Source organism: Ambystoma mexicanum, chromosome 5q, assembly GCF_040938575.1.
Source record: "Ambystoma mexicanum isolate Mex_15411 chromosome 5q, UKY_AmexF1_1, whole genome shotgun sequence".
NCBI lineage: Eukaryota > Metazoa > Chordata > Amphibia > Caudata > Ambystomatidae > Ambystoma > Ambystoma mexicanum.
The window spans coordinates 1,356,332,555-1,356,351,966 of NC_090933.1; the positions used below are offsets into that span (position 1 = coordinate 1,356,332,555).

Genomic DNA, 19,412 nt, shown 5'->3' on the forward strand with positions numbered 1-19,412 from the left:
GTGTAGGCGGGGGCAGATTGAGGAACAGGGCCAGACGGATGGCGTTGGTAAAGAGAAGATAAGTCACGAAGAAGGGTGTGGGAATTAGGGCAAAGATGAAGATGTCCCTCATACATAAGGGGGCCTGGAGGACACAGTATGTGCCCTGGCCCCAGATGGATAAGAATAATTTAATTAAGGCCCTCCCACAGCTCACAGCAGAGGCGAGCAAGTGGATATATGCATTTGTAAAGCAAACAGCAGGGGTGCCCCTGCAATAGGGATCTTAAGAGGTTCATGGTTGCTATAATTGTGGATCAGGCTAGGGATGTATGGGTTAAGACTGGATATCCAGGTATAACCCCGGTGGACGATCAGTATAATGGAGCACTGTTTAATGGAATTAGACCATAGGTATGGGGTGCACTACAGAGGGCCTTTCCTGATATCCCTGATTTAAAGTCCCTGATGCAGTATACTATGGCGATGATGAGGACCCAGCTAGATTTATTCTCAAAATCTAAGAGATTTGGAGAGCTGAAACAGGAGGGCCATGGGATCAGTCAATACCATTTTCTTATTTTAATGTAAATATGGGCTTGCCGAAGGAAGTGCAGAAGGTGTTGGATAAGTTTGTGGGGACTGAGGTGAAGGGGTGGCCGGCAATACAGAGTATAATAGTGCATCATTGTAAAAGGATTAAGGAGCGGGAAAGGGAAACAGTCCAAAGATGTCAGGCAGAAGAAGTGAAATTGGTGGAGAAAAAAAATGGGCAAAGGTTGCTGTCCAAGTACCTGTATCGACATCAGCACAGGTGGAAGTGACAGAGAGCACCCAACAAGTTGCGAGTGCCGCTATCGCGGTGGTCTGGGCTGAAGGAGGACAACGACAATGGGGTGGGGGGCAACAGTATCCCAGCCCACAGGGCCGCAGCGAGGAAGAGGGGGATTTTCGAGTGGCAAGAGGAAGAGGTCTTGGACCCAAGGGAGGTGAGTTTAGACCATCCCAATGTTGGAAGTGTTTCAGGTGGGGGCATTTCGCAAGGGAATGCAGGAGCAGGTCTGCAGTGGGGTATAATTATGGGCCGCATTAAAAGGGCCAAGGGCCCCAAGGATTAGGGTGTTTGCAACAGGGTCAAGGATATCAGAGTCAAGGGTATTCCCAGGGGCAACACTAAACATATAACCAACAACCTCAAGCATCTGGCATGCAAGTGCGGCAGAGCGCTGTCCTGGTGAACAGGGTACTAAGTGGGGCTACCGCCCCATTTTGAGAAGCAGAACGAAAACATACCCAGACTAAAACAGCCCACAGAGAGCACTTGCATGTCCGGTCTTGTCGACGACCATCCACCCTGAAGAGGAACCTTTGGTGGGGCAGACATAGGAAACAAGCAGTTCATATTCATGGTGAACTCTGATGCAACTACATCATGTATCATGGAAGGACATTTTCCATTATCGGGAATATATCTTGACGCACAGAGATTCCCTGGGGCTATTTCCAAGGTTGCATACACTGAGGAGCTGGACGTAAAGGTGGGAGGGAAGGTAGTATGGGCGCCGTTACTATGTTCCCCAGTCAATTCAGTGGGCAGGGACCTGCTCAGCAAGTTAAATATGACAATACCCTTTACAGATCATGGTATAGTTTTCTCCACGCCTGGGATGGGCGCTGTAAATGCGATGTTGATAATACATGCAATGACAAGGGAGGTGGTAGTCCGTGGGATTCCCGTAGACCTGGACATATTTATTAATGGTATAACAATCTGTTTGACCACTGTGATGATATGTCATACCTGTAATGTCCTACTAAGATATGCGCCCGGTTGCCCTTGGGCCTGGTCCGCACTATATAAATAAAACAAATACAAATACAAATAACTGTGCTCGTGGGGCCCCAAATTGCCAAACAGTGTTGGCGAATGCCCACTGATTTTATTTTTCGTCCAGCGGCATCACTTGAGGTGGTGGCAGGAACGATATTGTCACTGGATCTGCAGGGGTTATTGGTTTCAGACAAGAGGGTTGTCCTGTTATGGATGGATGGGAGTGCTGCACAGTGCTCTGTGTAGATCCAATTGTACAGCTAAAGGAAATAATTGATGACAAACTGTTTGAAAATAACGACAAAGAGGGGGGAAATAATCTTATAGATCGGTATCCCCTGTGACATAATGTTACAGTACCGAAGAGTGCAGTGTCCCCTGATGGCAGTATTAAATCCACCTCTATTTTTTGAAGAGCACTTACAACCCGTGCCTTCACAGTTGGGCACTACAAATCCACATGATGTAGGGTTACTAAGAGATGTGAACTCTGTGCGTATAACATTGAAGCCAGGTGCAGAGCTGTCCAGGGTAAGGCAATATCCATTATCTAGGAGAGCAGGGTATTAGAAAGACAATACAGGTCCTATTGGACCAGGGGATTATTATTTGTTTATTTAATTAGGCACATGGTTTAACAATCAAACCTTTCTACCATCAGAATAGAAAATAGTCATCAGTTGAAGAGAACAATATCCAAACAAGAAGAAAATAAAATAAACCAACAACCAAAAAAAAAGAAAAAAAAGAGCAGAAAAGGAAAAACAATATCACAAATGCCAGGGCAGAGGTGGCTTCAATTATATAAGATTTTCAATAAGTACCTTAGCCTTTCTCTTGGCTACAAGCAGACACCCCACCGCTACAAAGCACCATTACCTTTACCCGGCATTCACACATCCCCCCCCATAAAGTCTGATTCAGACATTACAGCCCTCCAGGATTTCAAATACAATTTTCAGAAAGGCTATTAATGCCAGTGTCAAGGAAAGCTTAGCTCCCAAAAACAACAGGATCCACCAAGCATCAGCATCCAGAGTTGTGGGCTCAAGAAAATGTGTTCCCAGTAGCCGGGTACTGTTGTCCCTTAATGCTCTGCAAAGTAGAACTAGATGGAAAAGAGTTTAATTGCCGCAGCCACACTGGCTTCCTTGCCTCCATAACTTCCTTTGTAGGATATATGTTCAGTCGGAAGCATATGAACTGACTTCAGAGATAGCTACTGGGAAATTTGACCAAGTAAGCTGGGACTCTGCCTCTTGCCCTTACTTCTGGGATAGGCTTGCCATATAATTTACATTTGTCCTTCACCTCCAGTGAGGCAATCCAATCGATAACCACACATTTTAGTTTCACTAGTGTACGATTTGCTAATAAATCATCTTGATTGACATTGACACTAGCAAGCAATAAGATGCAGGACGTACTCCATTGCTCAGGAAGGGGCTCAGACTTTTGGACTAGGGCCTTTTTCAAAGTAGCAAATCCTCCGGCTCCTTGTGCACTAAGACACTTGCTGTAAAAGGTTGGACTTCTAAGCCACCAGCATATACAGAGAATTAAGACCAAGCTCCAATCTTATGGCCTAAACTGGTGTAGAGTTAGGCAGAGATAAAACACACCTGAAGAATAGCCCTTCCAGTTTTGGCCAAAGATTGTAGGATAATGCCAAAGCTCCTGAGCCATAAGTCAATATTGCCATTACCTTTTTGCGATAAAAATCAATCACTGGAAGCAGTGTAAACTTGCAGTATCGTTTCGTGATCGATCTTGCCTTAACAGCCAAATTCTTCACGTTGCTCTGCAAAATGTTTTCTTGATAGGCATCCGTCCCACTGTTGCTGAGACTTATTCCGAGAGGTCAGGGAGGTAACCTCTAAAATGTTCTCGTCTTTCAGAAACCGGACGTTGCCTTTATTTTTCCTTCCCGCCATATCCCACATGGTCAGAATTCTCCAGTTATTCACATTGTTCTAAGCCTTAGGCTTCAATGTAGAGTTCTAATGCATTGAGTTGGCGCTGCAGACCAACCTGAGTCTGATCCATCATGACCACGTTGTCAGCATAGAGCAATCTGCTTAGGGATTCACCTGCCAAGGTTGGTGGAAAACATCTTGTCTTAACAAAAGCAGTGTTGATATCGAAGATGAACAAGTTGAAAATTGCCAGGGCCAACCTAGACACCTGCTTAAGTCCCTTCTCTGTTTGGATTGGCTTTGTTATATTGCTGTCCAGTCTATCTGATATTGATGTTGCAATGTGTAAGGCCCTTGTTTGTAAAGTATCCTTTGGGCATTCCCAGCGTTCCAACTTTGACCACAGAATACCTCTGACCACAGAGTCAAAAGCTTGGGCAAGATCAATAGAGGCCAAAAATATTTTACTGGATTTTTTAGCCTTTGCCCTCATCTTTAGTAGATTAATTAGAAAAAGATTTAAGGCAGTGCAAATTCCTTTTACAAATCCAGCTTGCCAGACGTCTCAATGGTTTGATGACCTACACCATTATGTCAGATTTTTAGGAATGACTGCGGCAAAGAGTTTTCCAATCACATTGAGTAAGGCGATAGGCCTGTAGTTAGCTGGGTGAGACCTATTGCCCTTTTAAAAAATTGGCACTATGATAGAATGTGTCCATGAGAGGAATCTTCTTGGTTGTTTTGATGTGATCTAGGCTGCACTTCAGCATTTGGTTGGTGGTGCTGTCAGGTCCAGCCACCCTAGATGTACTAGCAAGGATAAAGCCTCCTCTTTATCAGTATTAAGTAACCATTTCTCCTGAAGATCTACTACATGCAACTGCTTTGCAAATCCAGAGTGTGCAGACAAAGAGTTAAAGTGAGTGTCCCAGATTTCCGCTGCTACCGTGTTGGCTAGTACAGACGACTGAGGATTGTTCATGTCATTGAAGATGTTCTACACCTCTGCTGTATTTTTTGATGCGATCAACTTCAGCATCTTTTCAGTGTTTCTTTGCAGCATAAGGTATTTATGGGAGGTAGTCCAGGGGATTATTGTGCCATCTACCTCCCCGTGTAACAGCGATATACCCTGTCAAAATATCAACAGGGAGCAATTGGAGAATGATTCAGGACTTGTGTCCCTAAATGATGTGGTACAGAAAGAATTTCCAGTCGGTCCTAATCCTGCGACAATTTTATGTAGCGTCCCCAAAGAAGCTGTGTATTTCGCTGTAGTGGACTTGAAAAATGCATTTTTCTTGATTCCACTCCATACTGAATCGTGGTACCTCAAAGCATTCACGCAGGGCCAGATGCGGTTCGGACACACTCGATTACCTCAGGGGTACTGTGAGAGCCCAAGCCTATTTAACAGAATACTGCACGCCGATCTAGGGAATATTCAGTTTCCTAGCATGATTATCCAGTACGTGGACGATTTGCTAGTGTGTAGTGACAGTGAAAAGCACTGCCGAAGGTATTCCATTGCACTTCTACAATTGTTGACCTCTAAGGGGTACATGGTTGATAAGGCCAAATTGCAAATTGTCAACAGGAGGTGCTGTATCTGCCCATATCAGTGAATGGTAAAAGAATATTACCAGACAGGGCAGCGTCTGTACGTGCCACCCCAGACCCACCTCAGTTAAAGAAATGCAGAAGTTTCTGGGCCTGTGTAACTACTGCATGGGCTAGATTCTAGATTATGCTGCATAAACAAGGCCACTTTTACAGGCCCTTAGGGAAGCACAAAGGACCACAAGTTACATTGGTCGGCAGAAATGATCAAACAGTTTGATGACATAAAATAAGTAATTAGTTGGCACCCGTACTGGCCACCCGAGATTATACGCAGGAGTTTTACTTGTTTTCACATTCGGATGGCCAGCTTATGACAGCGGTATTGACTCCAAAAAGCACTATGGGCCATCAGCCATTGGCCTATTATAGTGGCACTTTGGATAAAGTGATGCAAGGGCAGTTTGCGTGCGAACAAGCTTTAGCAGCTGCTGCCTTTGTGTAACGCTCACCTGTTATCAACGGGGACGTCACTCAGCCTGTTCTGACCTCTTACGACCTCAAACCCTTCCCTGGAGGCTATTCGACTGGAGACTGGGCCTTGTTTTCTTGGATAGTGTGCTCTCCGTCCTTTCAGCGCAGGGGCACCTTGATTGATGCGGGCTGTTTGCTGCCTCGTTACTTCGTTGGCAAGAGTCCGACAGGTTAGTATAATGAGTCTTTTGAACATTTCTCTAACTTCGTTCCTTTCCTTCCTTAGATGATGGCCGGCGTCCGGGGATGGCGGCATGCTGCTGAGATGAGTAGCGATGAAGGTGAGTGAGAGCGCGATGTGCGATGCACCCCTTTCATATTTGCATTGAACTGAGTTCTTTTTCTGTGTCTTAGTTGCGCAACATTTTCAGCGTGGATGCCGGTTATGAAGAACAAATGCGGTGGGTAAGCGCAGTATGCAGCGCCTCTAGATGTTTCCACGCTAACCAGGAGTGTCATTTCCCTCTTGCAGATGGATGAGAAGTTCCGGAGACAGAGTTCCCCCAGAGCGGCTGGGATTCAGGTAAGCGTTTGAAGCTCGTACAGTATTTAAAAATAAGCGAAGATTTGCAGAATGCTTACTAATGCCTTTTTTCTGTTCTTTTCCCTTTTCTTTAGGAAGCGGCGTGCCGGGATGGGAATGACACAGCCGAATATGCCCGCAGAACAGAAGGAGCGATGAATGATGGGCAGAAGCGCCGCAAGGTAAGGCTGTTCCTAACGGTGTTCTTGTTCTTGCAGGAGCTGAGCGCAGAAGAAAGATGCAGGCCTACTGGAGACCGATCCGAACACGGTGAGTCACGCTGCAGGTGCAGAAAACGCAAAGCATATTTCTCAGCCTGGGTGCGGCTTAAATAGTCTCTGGGTATCCAAAAGACTAGAACGCACATGCGGTTCTGGTAACCGAAATATGTGGGGGAATCCATCTTGTCACCATCAATGCACTACAAGTCCAATCCCCAATGTTATCCTATGGGAGTGAGTGAGTCTGGTGCCACAAGCGCCAAGTCTGACTCCACGTGGGTCTTTGGAGGGATGGAGAGGCTCTTGAGGGCCATGTAGGTGATCGTGGCCTGGCTCCAGCCTGACATCTTGGAGGGCTGGGGACATGAGGGGCAGGAATCATGAAAGCACTCCCCCCAAGGCCCCTCTCAAGGTGGCTCTTCTGTCTGGTCCTGGTTTGGTTGGATGGTTTTAATGAAATCGTCTAAGCAAGCAAGTTCCATGGATTTACTCACAAGGCTCCCATGTCCTGTCTTGTGGACCATACCCCTTCCAGTCTACTAAGTAGTATAATTTGGATCTGACATACTTTGAATCTAGGATGTCCTTGACTTCGAATTCTGGCTCCCCGGCGACTACTACTGGCTGCGGTGGCGTGCTACCCGGTCCCAGGTTGAACAAGTTTAAGGAGAGACACGTGGAACACAGGATGAATCTGCATGTTTGACGGCAAAGGTAGTCTGACCGCCACAGGATTTATCACGGAAGTGACTGTGAATGGACCCATGTATCTTGGACAGAAAGTTCGGGCTCCTTTAATGGACAAGTGTTTAGACGCCAGCCAGACTTTGTCTCCCACTTGGTAGTTGGGTGCCTTTGCTCTGTGTTGATCAGCAAACTTCTTTTGGCGATTCTTAGCTTGAAGTAGGTGTTCAGCTGCCCTTTTAAAGGTTTGAGAAATCGTTGTGTGCAAGGTGTTGACTGCTGGCATTTCCAGGGTTGTAGGAACGTCCAACTCAGAAGTACGTGGGTGCCTGCCATACATGGTATAAAAGGGTTTCTGCCCAGTGCTGGTGTGTAGGGAATTATTATAAGCATATTCAGCTATCCATAATAGGTCGAACCAGCTTCCTTCAGCTTGGTGTAACATGCAACACAGATACTGTTTGAGCGTCTGATTTGTCCTCTGTTTGACCATTCGTTTAGGGATGGTGACTGGTGGATGTCGATCTGGCCCATAGAGCAGCATTTTCTCCAGAAGTTAGATACGAATTGAGTACCTAAGTCTGAGACCAAAAATGAAGGAAAGCCATGGTGCCGTACAATGCCTTCAAGAAATACCTTTGCCAGAGTGGAAGCTTTTGGGAGCCCCTTAAGAGGAATGTGCCATTTTTGAAAATAGGTCCACGACCACAAGAATAGTGTTAAACCCTTGACTGGGTGGTAACTCAGTAATAAAATCGAGGGACGTGTGCCACGGTGCTGGTGGGATTTCTAATGGTTGTAATAGCCCACCCGGTTTCTGCTTGGAGGACTTGTTTTGAGTACACACTCCACAAGATATGATGAATTGGATAATGTCTTTACGTCACGTAGGCCACCAATAATTTCGTTTTACCTTGGCTAGGGTTTTAGCAATTCCGGAGTGGCCCTCGATCAAGGAATCATGTTAACCGGACATGACTTGTTCTTGCAGTTCTTGGTTTGGTAAGAATAAACGATTTCTGAAGTAGGGCAACTGATCTTTTATCATGTAATGTTCTCCTTCTGCACTCCACACTTGTAATTGCTCCGGACTCATCAGGTTTTGGATTTCGTCATGTAATTCTTTCTGAGTTATGGTTGCTGTGATTCCTAGGAGCTTGTCACTCGGGATGATTGCTATTGGGTCAGGGGTCTGATACCCTTGCTCTTCCACCCCCATATGGGAAAGGGCATCGGCCTTCCCGTTTTTCACCCCTGGTCAAAATGTAATCACGTAGTCATATTCAGCAAAAAAAAAAAAAGAGCCCAATGTAGTTGTCGTGAGGATTGGGCCTTTGCCGTTTTTACATACTGGAGGTTCCGGTGGTCAGTTATTACGGTGATTGTGTGTCTGGCGCCCAAGAGATAGTGCCGCCATGCCTTAAAGGCTGACTTAATGGCCAGGAGTTCTTTGTCTGTGATAGCGTAATTGAGTTCAAGGGGTGCGAATTTACGCGACCAGAAGGCAACAGGGTGTAACTGGCCCGTTTTGGGGTCCTTTTGAGAGAGGACGGCTCCCATAGCCATGCTTGAGGTGTCCGTTTCCACCAGTTATGGGAGATCAGGGCGAAGGTGGCGTAAGATTGTGGCAGATGTGAATATTGCTTTGAGTTCCTGGAAAGCCTCCTCGGCTTCTGTCGTCCACTGGAACTTTTTGTTGCTTTTCCTTAGTAATGACGTGATGGGATACACGATTTGCGAAAATGCTGGGATGACCCGGTAGTAGAAGTGTGCAAAACCCAGCATACTTTGAACCCCCTTGAATGACTTTGGGGATGGCCAGTTCAGGATAGCATCTACCTCGTGTACATCCATTCAGATTCCATTCGGGCTGAGAATAAAGCCCAGGAATTCCACCTCGGAGACGTGGAATGAGCACTTTTCAAGCTTGGCGTAGAGCTGGTGTTGATTTCTCCAATACGGATCGGACGTGTTTAACGTGGTCCTGCTTTGATGCGGAATATACTAGGATATTGTCGATGTACACTAGAGCACAGACATCAATCAATTCCCGTAGGACATTGTTCATGAAGTATTGAAATGCAGCAGGTGCGTTGCAAAGGCCAAAGGGCATTACTTGATATTAGTACAAGCCGTATTTGGTGCGAAAAGCTGTATTTGGTGCGAAAAGCGGTTTTCCATTCGTCCCCCTGTTTTTAGCGAACAAGGTGATATGCCCCCCTCAGGTCTAGTTTTGTGTAGATTTGGGCATCTTTGACTTGATCAAGCAATTCAGGGATCAGTGGCAGGGGGTAGCGATTTTTTACGGTAATCTGGTTCAGTGCGCGATAGTCGATGCACGTTCTCAAGTCCCCCTCATTTTTCGGGACAAAGAATAGAGGACTGGCTGCTGGAGACTTCGAGGGATGGATGAACCCGTTGGCCAGGTATTGGTCAAGATAGGCCTTCAGGTGCTGGTTTTCTGGTTCTGTGCGTGCGTAAATTCACCCACAAGGGATTTGTGCGCCGGGTATCAGGTCGATTTGGCAATCGTATGGTCTATGCGGTGGCAGGGTATTTGCCTGTTCTTTCTGAAAGACACCTTGAAAGTCCTGGTATTCACTTGGTAGGGTGCCAAATGCCACAGTCGCAAGCGTGGAGGTTCTGGTGTCTATTGGTTGTTTCTCTTGGCGATAACATGTGTGGGCGCAAGTATCGGGAAATGCCAATTCTTTTGCTCGCCAATCGATTCGGGGATTGTGAGCTACCAACCATGGCATTCCCAAAATCAACCAGAACTCTGGCGCCTTCATGAGGTCGAAAACAATAGATTCTTGGTGTCCATCCTGGCACAGAAGGGTTAAAGCTGCAGTGCAATGGGATACTGGACCAGAAGCTATTTCCGTGCCGTCGACAGTGGTAAGTGTTGGTGGTTGATTTAGGGCGTAACGGAAGCCCCATCTTTGCCGCAAGATCCTGGTCGATGTAATTCCCAACGGCTCCACTGTCTATGTACGCTCTTACTGCGTGCATCCAAGATGGTTGTTGACCACAGATACTGCAAAATGGGAGGTCTGTAGTTCACTTTCTTCGCTCGACAAGTGGACCCCTACACTTGCCGGGCTGGGGAGTTTTCCGATTCCTTGATGGTATCTTCCTTGTTCGTGGCCCCTACGGTTCTCCTTGGTGGCTTCACAGGGCACTCTTTAAGGAAATTACCTGACTTTCCACAGTACAGACATAACTGCTGCTGTCTCCTTTTATCCCTTTCCGCTTTAGTCAAGGGGGATCTGGAACACCCCCGATTTGCATTGGTTCTCCTGAACCTTCCATTGTTCGGGCAGTATTGTCCTTTGAACGCACATACATAGGGCAAGCGTCCGGTCTGGTTCGATCTGCTCTTTGGTCCTGCAACCTATGATCCAGTTGAACAACAAGATCAATGAATTCTGAGCAGTCTTTCGGGGGGTTCACTACTTGTGCGAGAACATCCTTGAGCTCCCCCCGCAACCACTGATGAAATAACAGGGTTCTCTTCACCACTGGCCATCCTGCTTCAACTACGAGTCTATTGAACGTGGTTATGTATGTTAATAGGTCTTGATTCCCTTGGCGTAGGGACAGAAGTTTGTTGTCCAATTCCTGCCCATGAGTACGACGGGCGAACAGCTTTTCCATCTCCTGCTGAAAGCCCTTGAAGTCATGCAGCAAAGGATCGTCTTGGGCCACAAAGGGTACAGACCAGTCCGCGGCGCTACCACTCAGGTAGGATAGCACAAAAGCGACCCGTGATTGGTCATTCGGAAAGGCCCCTTGCCTACAAAGGAAGTGCAGGCGGCACTGGTTCATGAACGTTGCAAACCTCTTGGGATCCCCCGTAAATCGTTCGGGCGCGGCGGGGCCAAGGGAACTGCCCCAGGAAGGGTTATCTGAATGGGATTGGCTGATGGCGCTGGCATTGAGGGCACGCTTCCCGGCAATGGTGCATGCCCTGCTTGTGACTGGAGAATTTTCCGGCTTAAATCATCAGTGCGTTCTTTGGCTACCATCAGCTCTCTCCTCAGGGTGTTGGTCTCCTACCTGGCTGCATGTACTTCGGAACGTAGCTGCCCCAACATGTGGGCTAACTGGTCAGTTTCTGACGTTTCCATGACACCCAGGCGGATTTTGATGTGAGTCTTTGCGTTCTGTAACGCTCACCTGGTATCCACGGGGACGTCACTCAGCCTGTTCTGACCTCTTACGACCTCAAACCCTTCCCTGGAGGCTATTCGACTGGAGACTGGGCCTTGTTTTCTTGGATAGTGTGCTCTCCATCCTGCTTTCAGCGCAGGGGCGCGTTGATTGATGCGGGCTCGTTGCTGCCTAGTTACTTCACTGGCAAGAGTCCGACAGGTAATTATAATGAGTCTTTTGAACAGTTCTCTAACTTCGTTCCTTTCCTTCCTTAGATGATGGCCGGCGTCTGGGGATTGCGGCGTGCTGCTGAGATGAGTAGCACTGAAGGTGAGTGAGAGCGCAATGCACCCCTTTCGTATTTGCATTGAACCGAGTTCTTTTTCTGTGTCTTTTAGGTGCCGCAAAGTTTTCAGCGTGGATGCCGGTTCTGAAGTACAAATGCGGTGGGTATGCGCGGTATCCGGCACCTCTAGATGTTTCCACGCTAACCTGGAGTGTCTTATCCCTCTTGCAGATGGATGAGAAGTTCCGGAGACAGAGTTCCCCCAGAGCGGCTGGGATTCAGGTAAGCGTTTGAAGCACATACAGTATTTAAAAATAAGCGAAGATTTGCAGAATGCTTACTAATGCCTTTTTTCTGTTCTTTTCCCTTTTCCTTAGGAAGCGGCGTGCCGGGATGGCAATGACACTGCAGAACAGAAGGAGCGATGAATGATGGGCAGAAGCGCCGCCAGGTAAGGCTGTTCCCGACAGTGTTCTTGTTCTTGCAGGAGCTGAGCGCAGAAGAAAGATGCAGGCCTACTGGAGACCGATCCGAACACAGCGAGTGTCATGCTGCAGGTGCAGAAAATGCAAAGCATGTTTCTCAGTCTCGGTGTGGCTTAAATAGTCTCTGGGTATCCCAGTTGTCTCTGGGCTGAACCACACCCAAAAGACTAGACCGCACATGCAGTTCTGGGAACTGAAATATGTGGGGGCATCCATCTTGTCCCCATCAATGCACTACAAGTCCAATCCCCAATGTTATCCTATGGGAGTGAGTGAGTCTGGTGCCACAAGCGCCAAGTCTGACTCCAATTGGATCTTTGGAGGGATGGAGAGGCCCTTGAGGGCCATGTAGGTGATCGTGGCCTGGCTCCAGCCTGACATCTTGGAGGGCTGGGGACATGAGGGGCAGGTATGATGACACTCTGCAATAGAGAAATGTTCTAGAATTGTGATGGGGTGTTCAGTCTCGTATGTGGAACATTCTTTGTTTGCCATTCTGGAAAGATCCAAATCTACTCTAACTAAGCAAAGATCTTAGGCATATGAGATCATCATTTCTAAACCCCATGTTTATGCGTTTAGGTGTACAGTGAACCCTGCCACCTTTTTGCTGGACATGCCTACTACAGAGGATATAACGGTGCACGACTGTGCCACATATGAGGGGGAGGAGGACAACATTCCCAGGGCAATGGACGGTGCACTGACAGAGGGTGAGGTACTTTTTTGAACCGGTCTTCCACAATTGATCAGGATGTTGAGCAAAGAAGGACAGGGGCAGCAGTGGTAAGACTTGAGGAAGGAGAATATAAAACACGGTGGTTATGAAAAGGTTGCCCATGCATTATTCTGCACAGGCAGCGGAATTCATAGCGCTCATCGAAGCATTGAGAGCATCTCAAGGGTGCTATGTCACAATATATTCTGACTCAGCATACGTTACAACAACTGTGCATGCTGGTCTATCCCGCAGGAAGAGGAGAGGGTTTCAGAGGGCGGCTGGATCCCCAGTGCAGCATGCGGTACTGCTAGAAATACTGATGGAAGCATTTTCACAGCCATCTGTTGTTGCGGACGTCAAGTGCGCCGCCCACACTAATAGGACAGACGAAATATCGATGGGGAACGCAGCCGTCGATGCGGCAGCCAAAATGTCGGCATATCTGCCAAATGAAATACCTGCATAGTATGTTGTGACTGCCCCACCGGCAAGCGAGCCTCCAGCACCTTACACGGCTTTTCCCATCCCCCAGATTATCAAACTACAAGGAAGGGCACCCAAGAGGGAGAAAGAGTTGTGGTTACGGAGAGGTTGTAAGCAACCCCCGGCCGATCTGTTGTGGAGGCAAGAGAGCTCTGGGAAGACAGTAATGCCCCAGGAGCTGCTAGCAGTAGCCTTTGAACAGTTAAACTACCCATCCACCAGTTTGAAGCAGCAAATAGCAGCAAATATACAGGCGGTCTGGTTCATACCGAACATGCAGGAAGGCATTACAGAAATGGTCATACATTGCACCACCTCGATGTTTCAGTACAGGGATGACACTACGGACATTACGAGGCACTTTGCCCCGCCCTCCTGGGCCGTTCTGTGAATTACACATAGATTGCACTGATAAGGGTGAGTGTTGTAATGGATACAAAAAAGGTAGCAGGCGCCCCTCTCTCGAAAGAACACGGCATGATAACCTGTTCAGTGGTTTTTAACCATTTTGAGAGTTTGCAGCCATCTGCTTTTTGCTCACTGTACCTTTCACAGGTGGGAAATAACCATTTGCATATCCGTCTTTGTCCCGCCCACATGGGCAGTCCAGCACCAAAATGCTATGGCAATTCCCTTCAAATACTCACTGATGAGGCCCAACAAGGCTGAAACACGTGTATGGGGTTGCTGTTGGTACTCTTGTTCAGAGAGGAATTGCCATTGCATTTCGGTGCTGGACTGCCCATGTGGGTGGGACAAAGACTGATATGCAAATTTATATTTCCCATCTGTGAAAGGTACAGTGAGCAAAAAGCATGTGCTGCAAACACTCAGAACAGGTTATCATGCCATGTTCTTTCTGGAGAGGAGCGCCTGCTACCTTTTTTGATATTGAGCATTGTAATAGATCTAGGTACCTCAATGTAGTGGTTTGTCTTTTCTCAAGGTGGATGGAAGCCGGGGCGTGTGCACATCCGGATGCCAAGTGTGCTGCTAGATTTTTAGTGTGGGAAGTCTTCCCACTATGGGCTGTGTGCAAGGTTTTAAGATCAGACAATGGCACAGCATGTGACCACGCAACCACTGCTGCTTGGGGACCTCATATACATCCGTAATTTTGTGCACAGATGGAAATACCCTTGGTTCCAAGGGCCCTAATGAGGTGGTGTTTCGTACTGCCCTCCCTGTAAAAGTCAAGGAATTGCGCTATTGGGTCTACCTCTCCGACATTCGTAGGGCACTTCCAATAGGTACACTAGTAGATCAGTTGATTTAACACAAGGGGTAGAAGTACATGTACCCCATCTACCTCACTGGCATTTCCAGGGGCGATATGTTTGCAGTAGCACGTTCCGGTGTCAGGCTGAAATTTAGCTGCTAGCTCTGTATCTTTTTTTTGTTTGTTTTTAGGAGAGCTTTCTTCTTTCTTTTCGCTCTTTCTTCTTTCTTTTTTTTATTTCCCTCCATTTCCCTCCTTTCTTTGTGTACAAAGTATGTCTTGTACATGTTTTCCTATTAGTTGTCTTTTGTGTTCATGTTGTCATTGCAGGAAAGAAGATGGACATGACTAATGTAAATAATTTGTTAAGTAGGGACCTGAACTATAGATGAATGAATGAGAGAATATAGACATATGTAATTATTGTCGGTTGGCTATCACCGTAGGTATCTGTGTGATTTTTATAGTACTGTTGGGATTGTATTGGGGGGAGGGTGTTATAGGGTGAGATCCTATAAAAGGGAATATGGGGGGAATAGGATTGGATATTATCCAAATGGGACAATACATATACATGTTAATAATATGAGTGGAGTTACATATATTAGCACTAATGTGAACAATGACAATAATAATTAAATGAATGTATTGACTTCAATAAGCACAATACATCAGTGGGAGAAACAGTGAATAGTTTGTTTTCAGCAAGTAGGGGATTGTCTACCACTATGAAACGGTATAATATTATTTTTGACAGTTCTGCTAAAGCGGCCATCCTCGAAAACAGGTATAGAATAAGAGAAATACGACAAAAGTATGACACGTATCAAGGGCTGGGTTTGGATGTGATTGAGGATATTCATCATCCTGAGTTCACCAACTCATGGTATTCTGATATGAGAGGTGTGGGAAAAAACGCTGTGAATGGAAGCTATTATGTGTGCTCACTCATTCCACATGGTTTAGGGTCTCCAAAAGGTGTTAATACCACGAGCAGTCCCAATTATAGAGGCACAGTGCTTAGTTCATCTTGCGCTATGCCGAATAAAAGGAACGTTGCAGGCACATAGTGTGCAACTGCAAATGGTGGGTCCAGATCTTGTACAGTGTAGCAGTGATTCAAAAGACATCAAGTGTGTAGAGCTGCCATATCTGATGGTAAAGGAGCGTAAGCAGGACACCACACTACCTTGCTTGGCAGAAGGACTGGTAATATATAGCAAGGAAAGGATAGCACGAGTGGACAGTTTCTGTGCACAAATCTGGACAGAGCATATCACAAAGTTGACCTGGATTGCAACAATCGAAAAGAGTTGTAAGGAACTCATGGTGGCAACAGTAAAGACAGGCACAAGTGATCACAATTCAAGGGTGTTTATTAAACTGTATAATGGGCGAGATAAACGCCTAATCTAAACCTAAATCTAAGATGGAAGCAAGCTACAACCATCTAATAATAATAAGGCAGTCAGAGTGGCATCTTGTCAAATAAAAAGGTCCTTTACTAAAAACCTTTTGCCAATCCTTACCACTAAGATACAAAAAGAGTGTGGGATAATGTTCAAACAGAAAACAAAGAAGTGTTCACAAAATGATAAGTCAGGATGGTATGGCTGTGTCTTCTTCCCCACATTTTTTGCACAGGTCTTTGGAGCACAGCACACTCCTGGGCCTCTCCAGCACGAAGTTCACAATTCCAGTTCAACGATACCAGAATCTTCAGGCGGCAAGTCTCTTTTCTTTTCTACAAAGTCTCTTGCCTTTGAAAGCCTGATGGATCAAAACAACAAACAAACAAAAGATCCTTCAGTAATCTTGCCCCTTGGCCCTCTGCCGGGCTCGGATCCTCCTTGCAACTTGGGCCTCCCTCCGTCGGGTTCACTTCATCCTTTCAAATGCAGCTTGCAATATTCAAAAGTCGTAATGTCTTTTAAACAACTTCCTTACTGCGAACATCCCTGGCAGGGTTTACTCTTGTCTGGTGTTCACAGGTGTATTACTCTTCACCCCAACTCGCAGGCATCCCTCTGTCGGGTTCACGTCTGCCACTCTCACAGTTTACTTTGCTTTAACACGGTACAGGATTTACTTTCTTAGCTTTTCCCCTTGGCTTCCCTGTGATGCTGGAAATGCATTGGAGGGACAGGGCCTCCGTATCCTTGTCCTTTGCTGCTTTTTGTTGTGTGTTCTGTCATGTTTTCTGCACCGGAGTTCATGTGGGACTCCTGGCGGTGCAGCTCTCTCTCTTTTGGTTTGGTGAACGGACCAGCGGGATACCCTTACGGCACCCATGGGTGGGGGTACAACCCTGTGCCCCTAGTGTATGTTTTGGGCACCTGTGGGTGGCCCGCAGAGCAGGGTATGGGCTGGTGGCGTACGCGGAATATCCTCCATTTTGGGATACCCCGGCCCTGCCATTGGGATCCGTTGATTCCTGATGGAAAACAAGATGGCCCCTGTAGCCTCTTGCTTTCTATTCCCCATTACCTTGTTTTCCCAAAGTCCTGGGAAGCCCTGACTCTGTCCCTTCCCCCTGACTGACTGTTGGGTGGAAGTGCCATATATGGTGTTGTTGTGAAGGCCCGGCCAGTCTGGCTGGAGCCTTCCCGGTGATATATGTTGTGGGTACCTCCTTTGGGTGGGACCTGGGTGAATAGAGTGTGTGACAATTATGCATTCTGTGTTGTGGGTGTCTAGTATCTGGTGGTTGACACAATGACTGAGACAACCCTGCCCGAAACCGGTATGAATGCAACTTGGAGTGTTGAATGGCTCGGTACTTGTCCCAATACACATAACTTGTTGTGAGTGTCTGGAGAGAAGTGAATGGCCTGAATACCTCGTGTGCCTGATTGGCTGCCTGCCTGCATGAATGCCCGTAGTCGTGATTGGATGCTGAAGTGTGACCCAGCGTAATGAATGGGAGATCAACAGTATATCTGGGGACCTCTCACTGCTAGGAATCGTGTTCAGAAGCTGAAGTCCACTACAACGAGAAACTGGAGTAACTGGCGCTTGACCTTGAAGCCCTGCTGGATGAGAAGAATTGCTGTTGCTCTCATTCACAATCTGAAAGCTGCTGTGCCTCCAAGGACTGACCCAGAGAGGACCTGGTAAGGCGCCCTCTTCCCGAGCTAAGAGGGACCATCGTGCACAGCTGAACTTTGCCAACGCTCCCTGGTAGACAGACCTTCGACAGGCTGCCGACCCGATACAGGGACTGCTGCAGAACTCCAAGGAGAAGCACTCGGACTGTTGTCCGCCACTGTCGATGACCGCCGGCGCCGACCGGAGCCGCCGTGCTCCCGTTTGCCTAAGAACTTCAATTGATCATCGGACGCTCTCGTCTGCATCGTCATCCGCTTGTCTCCCGCTGGAGAAGGCCCGACTGTCGACGCGCCGAGGAGCATCCACCAGTGGGTTTCCCACCACCTAAAGACCACAGAGACGCTGACGACTCAACGCCCTTGCCGGGCCACAGTTCTTCATCATCTCTTTGCGGTCCAGAACTATTGTCACCGAGGTGCCCCGCACGCCTCCTCCTTGCAGGACGCCAACGGTCTGTCATCGACGAGCACCGCTAGGAGCGAAGCTGTCACTTCCCTGTCGTAGTTCACCCTGTTCACCGTCGGACGTTCGACGACCCGTGACTCCCGCCCTAAAGGGAGGGCACTCAAGAAGGGCCGTCGATTCCCCGACACCGAACGCCAAGTTCACCGACACCTCTCGACGATCTGTGGCTCCCGCCTGAAAGGGAGGCACTCAAGAAGGATCGGTCGACGCAGCGTCGGAGAACTCTACTCCACCAGGTACATTGGGGAGTAAAACCTTAATAGGAAAGAGGTGAGACTATTGAACATATGGACTGGGCTTGTGCGATATATCTTTATTTACAGGTTGCCCAGGTGGGGGGGATCTCCACACAGAACTGTGCCTAGCGGTAGGGGTCAGCATTCTGCCTATTGTTTCACCCATCTTATGTTCCTGCCTATCTCTATTGCTGGTTTCCTCGTTATTGATATATGTGACATTTTAACCGTACAGTTGATGCACTTTAATGAGATTTGATAACATTGGTGGTACCACTTTAGAATTGTATATATTTATCATTATTGACTTCCGAGTACAAAGTGCGTTATTGTGATTGTGTATATACCTTTGAATATTAATTATATAAAGACTGTGTTTCAGTAATACAGTGTGTGGACATTCCTTTGTGGGGGTTCGGGGACTACACTGTACTTAAGAACCAGCCCGCATCACCTCCTGAGAAGCTAGGCCTTGATTGCTCGTCCATTGCTCGTCCATTGCTACCATATAGAGAATCTTGGCTGGGGTCCGCTGTGCCTCCCCTCTATCATATAGAGAGCAGAAGTACAGACACCCCCTACCAGTCTTTACATTCCCTCCATTGGGTTCCCTTATCCATATAGTTGATGAGTTTCTACACATAGCTCATGTTTTACCTCATGTTTTCAGAAAGCGTAGTTCCTATTTTCCTAGTTTTCTCTTGGCATCCCTCTGTCGGGTTCACACTTGCCTTAATTCGCAAACTTCTTTTGGAAAGCAGGGTTTCCCTTCCCCTAGCTTTTCTCTGGCGTCCCTTCGTTGGGGTCACACTTGCCTTAGGCTTCCGTTCAGTATTTTCTCAGGAAGCCAGGGGGTTTCCCTTCCCCAAGCTTTTCTCTATTCGATGGGTCAGAGGCTTTCGATTGTACCTCTGTGACCTCTCTGAGCCTCACGCTGGCCTCTCCTGGAACCTTCTGGGAATTGCAGTTTCAATACACAAGGGCCAGCGAGAGTCCTTCGACG

General features: G+C 47.3%; 1 protein-coding gene across 2 annotated transcripts in view; it reads right to left on the reverse strand.

The window, feature by feature from the left end:
• Positions 1–19,412, reverse strand: part of LOC138498141 (zinc finger and SCAN domain-containing protein 2-like) — a 166,898-nt gene that overhangs the window by 114,565 nt on the left and 32,921 nt on the right. The gene's annotated exons all lie outside the window — the stretch shown is intronic.